This window comes from Talpa occidentalis, unplaced genomic scaffold (assembly GCF_014898055.3).
Source record: "Talpa occidentalis isolate TD23 unplaced genomic scaffold, MPIMG_talOcc4v2.1 talOcc4.17, whole genome shotgun sequence".
NCBI lineage: Eukaryota > Metazoa > Chordata > Mammalia > Eulipotyphla > Talpidae > Talpa > Talpa occidentalis.
Window position 1 is genome coordinate 32,691,456 of NW_023601754.1, and position 6,000 is coordinate 32,697,455.

Genomic DNA, 6,000 nt, shown 5'->3' on the forward strand with positions numbered 1-6,000 from the left:
CACAAATTAAGTCAGGTCAGGTATTATGAGTAATATTTGCAGTAAATGTCCTTCTTTGCTCCTCAACCTGCCATAACTTTAAAAGAGTCACTGAGAATTCCATTAAAACAAAAAGAATTAATAATAGAAGGCTAAAAGAAATCTCTCAGGCCCTCACAGGATTGGTGGATAGCATTAAGCTTTTGCGTTGACTCTGGTGATTCATGTTAAACCCAACCATATGCCTTGCCTCATGCCAGCTGTTCCCATTAACCTTTACAAGAACTTTGACACTTAGTAGGCACTTAAGTAAAGATTAGATGAACAACTCAGTGAAGTATGCAGAGGAAATATTCTGAGATATTTACAATTAGTACTCAGTAATGGTGAATCATTCTCTAAAACAATATGATTCCTAAATAGGAAAGTAAGAACCCTAATCCAGATTATTTTCATTCCTGTCCCTATGTCCATAACAAGAATGTTACACCAAGTAGGCCACCCCTGAGCTGCTTCTGTTCTTTATTCTTCTTCATCTTAAAACAATCTTTGCCATCCCAGCAGTGGGAAACTAAGTTTGATTGCCTATTAAAGCTTCTCTCTTCCTTGCTTAAGGAAGTCACTCAACATAGAAAAAGTTGAGAGGAAAAATTCTTGCAGAATAGCTAGGATGGACAGTACATGGTGGTTCACAGAAAGTATTTGTGTCTGGTAAAGGAGTATTTGTAAATGTAGACTTAGTGTGAGATTTAATATTTCTAACTCCAAATGGAGTGAAATAAAAAAGCTCCATTTACTACACCTGAACAGATAGAAAACTGAAGTGTATAGACAGAGAAGAAATTCCCTTAGAAATAAGTGCTCAATATTACTTTTCTCAACATATTAGAGCAAAATGGAGAAACCTTAAACAAGTGATGATATTCCCTACAAACTACAAACCGCTACTAACTGGAGCACTTTAAGTAAACTATGGAAAAATATTTAAAAGGACACATATTTTGGAATTCATGGATCTGATGTGAATATTAACTCTTTATAGCAATATTGTAAATTTGATCATACTAAGTAATCTTTCTGAGTCTGCTTCTTTGCATGGAAAATGTCAATGCTAATATCTGACTCACAGGATTATTGTGAATAAATCAGATGTTATTTTACCTTGTTCCTAAAACATAAATAATGCATAATAAATAGTGTCTATTGCTTGTATCCTAATAGCAGTTTTATACAAGTAATGACTTAAGACAAAAAAAAAAAAGCTTAGATGATGACTAGTGAAATATGAAGAGGACAAACCAAGAAAAACCTCAACTGAGTTTTTTTTGCTTTTGTTTTTTTATTTGATTGTGAGTCTGTGTAAATCTTTGTCCACTTAAAGTGGGTGATATAGTCATTAGGCAAATGGGCAAGTGGATTTTTTGGATAGAAGTAGGAGTGAAATAAAAATCATAGTATTCGTAAAGGAAGTTTCACAGAGAAACACTAAACAGATGTACATAAAAATCTGAAAATGAGGTACAAATATCAAGAATGTTCTCTGTAAACAGAAAGATCTATATAATACTCACTATTTGATAGTCCAATGCACTATAAACTAGTTAACTTTTGATCATTCAATTTTGTGATTTATAAATATGGAATCTATATCTTCACATGACCATATTGAATAGGATTAACTTAATATAGCCCTTAGCATAGGCATTGGTACATAAAAAATGTTAGCTCATTTGTTTATTATTATAATTAAGATGGAATTGCACCAAATCATAGCAATCTGTTGCCTTAATTCTTTCAATTTCAGTTTTACAAATGTTTCCCACAGAGAATTTCCAAATACTGTTTGGAATCTGCTCATATTTCATGGGTGCTAAGAGCCAACCTCTCTCTTGATACTTCTCATAGCCTCTGTTGTTGGCTTAACAATTCCACTAAAAATTGGAATTTAGTCCTTTGTGAGCATGGAATAATCTTAGGAGACAGCTAATTTCAGAGTCAAAACAAACGCATATTTAATGAATCAATCAGTTCTGTTCTTCTAAGACTACACCTGAGGGAGAAGAAGATGCTTCAGTTCCAGCAGGCTTATCAAGGGTAATGTTGTCCACTTAATGGAAATGTAATTGTTCCTCATTCCTCTTTTCTCATTAAGTCAATCCCACAAGTTAGAAATCTCATAGTAGTAATCCACAATTTATAAGAAAAGATGTCTTGTGCTGAGAACTGAGAGGGCACTGAAGCCCAGACTGATTGCTTGCTCCTGAGTGTTGTATGTAACCCTCACATTAGAAAATTATGTGCAAAAACTCCCAAGGAAACCATTCATTGGTTCAGCTCAGAAACAGGAGAAATAAAACTGCATCCTGTCCTTTCAGCTCCACAAATGAGAACTCGTGAAGCAGCTATCCAACTAGAAATGTTAATAACTACCAGCTCTGTGTTTTACATATATTAGCTAATTTAATCTCTTCACTACTAGCAATGTAGTAATCGTTATCTCCATTTTATGGATAAAGGAATTGAATCTCAGAGAGGTTAATTGACTTGTTCAAAGCGACACAGGTGGTAAATGGCTATGGCTAAAAACCTACATTGTCAGGTTTTACCTTCTTGAATGAGATTGTCAGGAGTGGATAAACCTACATTGTACAATAGAGGTTGGCAAACTTTTTGTTAAGGGCTAGATGGTAAGTACTTTAGGCTTTCTATGCCATATGGCAGCTGCCAAACCACTTAACTCTGTCATTGTGGAATGAAAGCTGCTGTAGTCAATACAGAGATGAATGAGTTTGAACTTTATTTGTAAAAACAGGCAGTGGACAGGTTTGGCCTATAGACTGTGGTTTGCTAACCATTGTTATAGGTAATTAGGGTGTTTATCAGAGAATTTGGGTGCTGAGTATAGATTACTACACATCTTTTACTTGATTTTGAGACAGTCACTTTGATTGGAGACTTTGTTTCATTATCTATAAGTTAGATCATCTAATGTTGCCCAAAATGTGGACCATGAGTCAGTGATATTGATGTATTGGTCTGTTTTGTTAAATGGCAAATCTTAAAGAGCCTTGCATGTGAAGCGTACCACAGTATTAACTGAGTTAGTGAATAAACTAAATGAAATGTGTGCACTGAATTTCAGAATGGAAGCCCATCTTGCTCTGATATACACATAAGTTTCTATAGTTAGTTTCTATTAACCTCATTTGACTGTGGTGACCATTTACTGTCTTGTCTAAACAAAGATAGTTTGGAAATAATAGGAATATTAACAACAGCAAGAACCCAGAAATAAGTAGAGATTGTCCCAGTCAAGCTAAGCCAGAGTCAATTTATGACTATTTGTGCTTAAGGTTTATCTCCACATTGCCTCCAGAGGCCTTCTCTTTTTTTTCAGATCTTTTTTATTTTAACATTTATCATTTTTTAGACAATATTTGTTTCCCCCCACCCCCTCAGTTTTTGTCCCCATAGAATTTCCTTCCCCAGGGCACCCATGCGCCATCACCTCAGTCCCCTGTGCTCCTCCCGCCCTCCCTTTGATCCCACTCCCGCCTCCTCCCCTGCAGGATGTCTCTGGTTTAAAACTGTCTGTTTTAGCTTTGTTGTGTTTTGTACTGTTATTATTTTTTTCCACACTGATGTCTTATTTGGTTCCCCTATATTCCTGTTACAAGTGAAACCATCTGATATTTTTCTTTTTCCTTCTGGCTTATTTCACTGAGCATAATTCCTTCTAGCTCCATCCATTTTGCTGCGAATGGCATGAGTTCATCTTTTTTGATTGCTGAATAGTATTCCATTGTGTATATATGCCATATCTTCTTGATCCAGTCATCTATTTTTGGGCATTTGGGTTGTTTCAGATGCCTTCTTAAAAACCATTAACATTGGGGCCTCCCTGGTGCTGCACAGGGTTGAGTCGCAGCACCATGAGGCTATTGGCAGCCACTGTAGCACTAATAGGTTCCTGGCCAGAGAGGTGACCCACATGGCTTAGTAGAGCTCTCCTGTCTCACCTGCTGCTCCCTTAGCAGTGTATTTCAGTAGATCCAGCTGAAATTTTGTATACATAAATAAATAAATCTTTAGAAACCATTAGAAGGGGCACGAGAAAAAGAAGAAAACTGAAAATTGTAGCTTTACTGATAAAAGGTTGAGTCATTTGAAAAACACATTTTAAAGTCAGAGGTGACCAGAATACTTTCAATTGGCAAGTTAAAATCTCACCATTCCCCACATCCAACACCACAGTAGGGTGGAGACTCAAAAGAAGAAAAAGAGGTTAGTTACAAATTGTAAAGAAGGTCCATTTACTCTGCTCATATAATGTACTAATGTGCAAATTTCTACCTCTATATACTTCCTCCAGACTCTAATATTCTATCATTTCTGTATGTGACAAACCCCTGTGGCCCAATCAGTGACAAAGTAAATGTGATTACAAATTCCTAGCTGGCATCTGAACTGGAACTTGGTCAGAGGCACTTCTGTCTTAGGTGTGCTCATTCTATTGTCCTTAATAACTAATCCTGGGTGTGCATTTCCGCTACATAAGGCAAGGCCAGTAGCTTCAAAATAAACAAACGATGTTTAAAGACAGTCTGAAAGCAGCTAAAGCCACATAGTGAGATGTTAAACACAACTTTTGAGAGAATTCTATATAAAGGCAAGATCATGTCTGAAACATATTTTCAACTACCACTTTAAAGTTGAAAACAAAGAGAAACATAACTCCTTAGAGTTTTTGCTCAAAACCTAAGCCACAGACCCTTAGCAAATGTTTTTCCCTGGTAATCAGTGAACCCTTAGCAAGTTCTGTAAGGACTGGGGCAGCGGAGGAGTGTAGATCATTTGCTCTGATTCAGAGGTTTTTATGAGCGTCATTAAGTGAAGACAGGCAAACTATGTTGAATAGGAAAAAGCCCCACAGCATAGCTCTGTGATGCAAAATTTTGGGTAAACCCTTGAAAAAGAAAACCCTTCAAATCAAATGAGGGAAAGGTTTTGTTTTTACTTTGTGATGGAAAGGAACTTTAATACAATTAGTGTGCGATGCAAAAAAGGTAAGGAATATAGTTTCCAAATCAAGCACCCAAAGTTACCCATCCCCTCGTGGGTAAAGTTGAGCCAAACAGAGTTGGCCCAAACCAAGGCCCTAAAGCCTGCCACAAGTCTAAAGCACCTCCCAGTGGGGAACCATGAAAAAGGGTCAGAAGCAGCCAGAAAAGTCTGAGAGGAGAAGCGTAAAATCAAAATTAAGATAAAAGCTGCCTTTGGCAACCTTTCTGAAAGGTTGATGCAGGGTGCAGGAATGAGAAAAAAAAATAGAAAAAAATCAGACAATAAATCTTTTCCCGCCCTGTAAACCTTTCCCCACCCTGCAAACCTTTCCCTGCCCTACAAACCCAGTTTCCCGCCTAAACTTTCCTCACACTATAAAAGGACATCTCTCCTCCAGAAAGGGCACCACTTCAACCACTGCTGGGGTTGGCGATCCTCGCCTGGGAACGCAATAAGGCTTCTGCCTGTGAGAAACTTAGTCTGGCTTTCCTTTTCTTTGCCACGCCAATCCTTTCACTTCCCACAGGTCTCTCACCATATGTGTTTCAACCAGTCCAGGACCAAAAAGCCAGTGCAGCTTTTTCACATGTCTCTCTGATCCATGTGCCTCCTCCAGGTCTCCTTGCTCTCCATCCTGCTTCCTTCCTGCCCCAGTCTCCTCTCCAGCTTCTCCTCCTCCCTGCTCAGCTCCACCCTCCCTTGGATGGGACAGGGAACCTGGAACCTCCCCTATTCCTGGGGACCACCCTGTTACAGAAAGTGATCTAAACACCTCTGAAATGTTTTATATGAGAAGATAGATTTTGTGAAAAAATAATTAAAGGGACAATTTAGTTAAATTTACCTTCAACTGTCTTGGGCATTTCGGACCAAAGTTCACACATTCTGCAGATAAAGACCACAACCCCATTTAAAACTTTACCCACCATTTGTGTGTAACTTATACCTGCTGAAAAA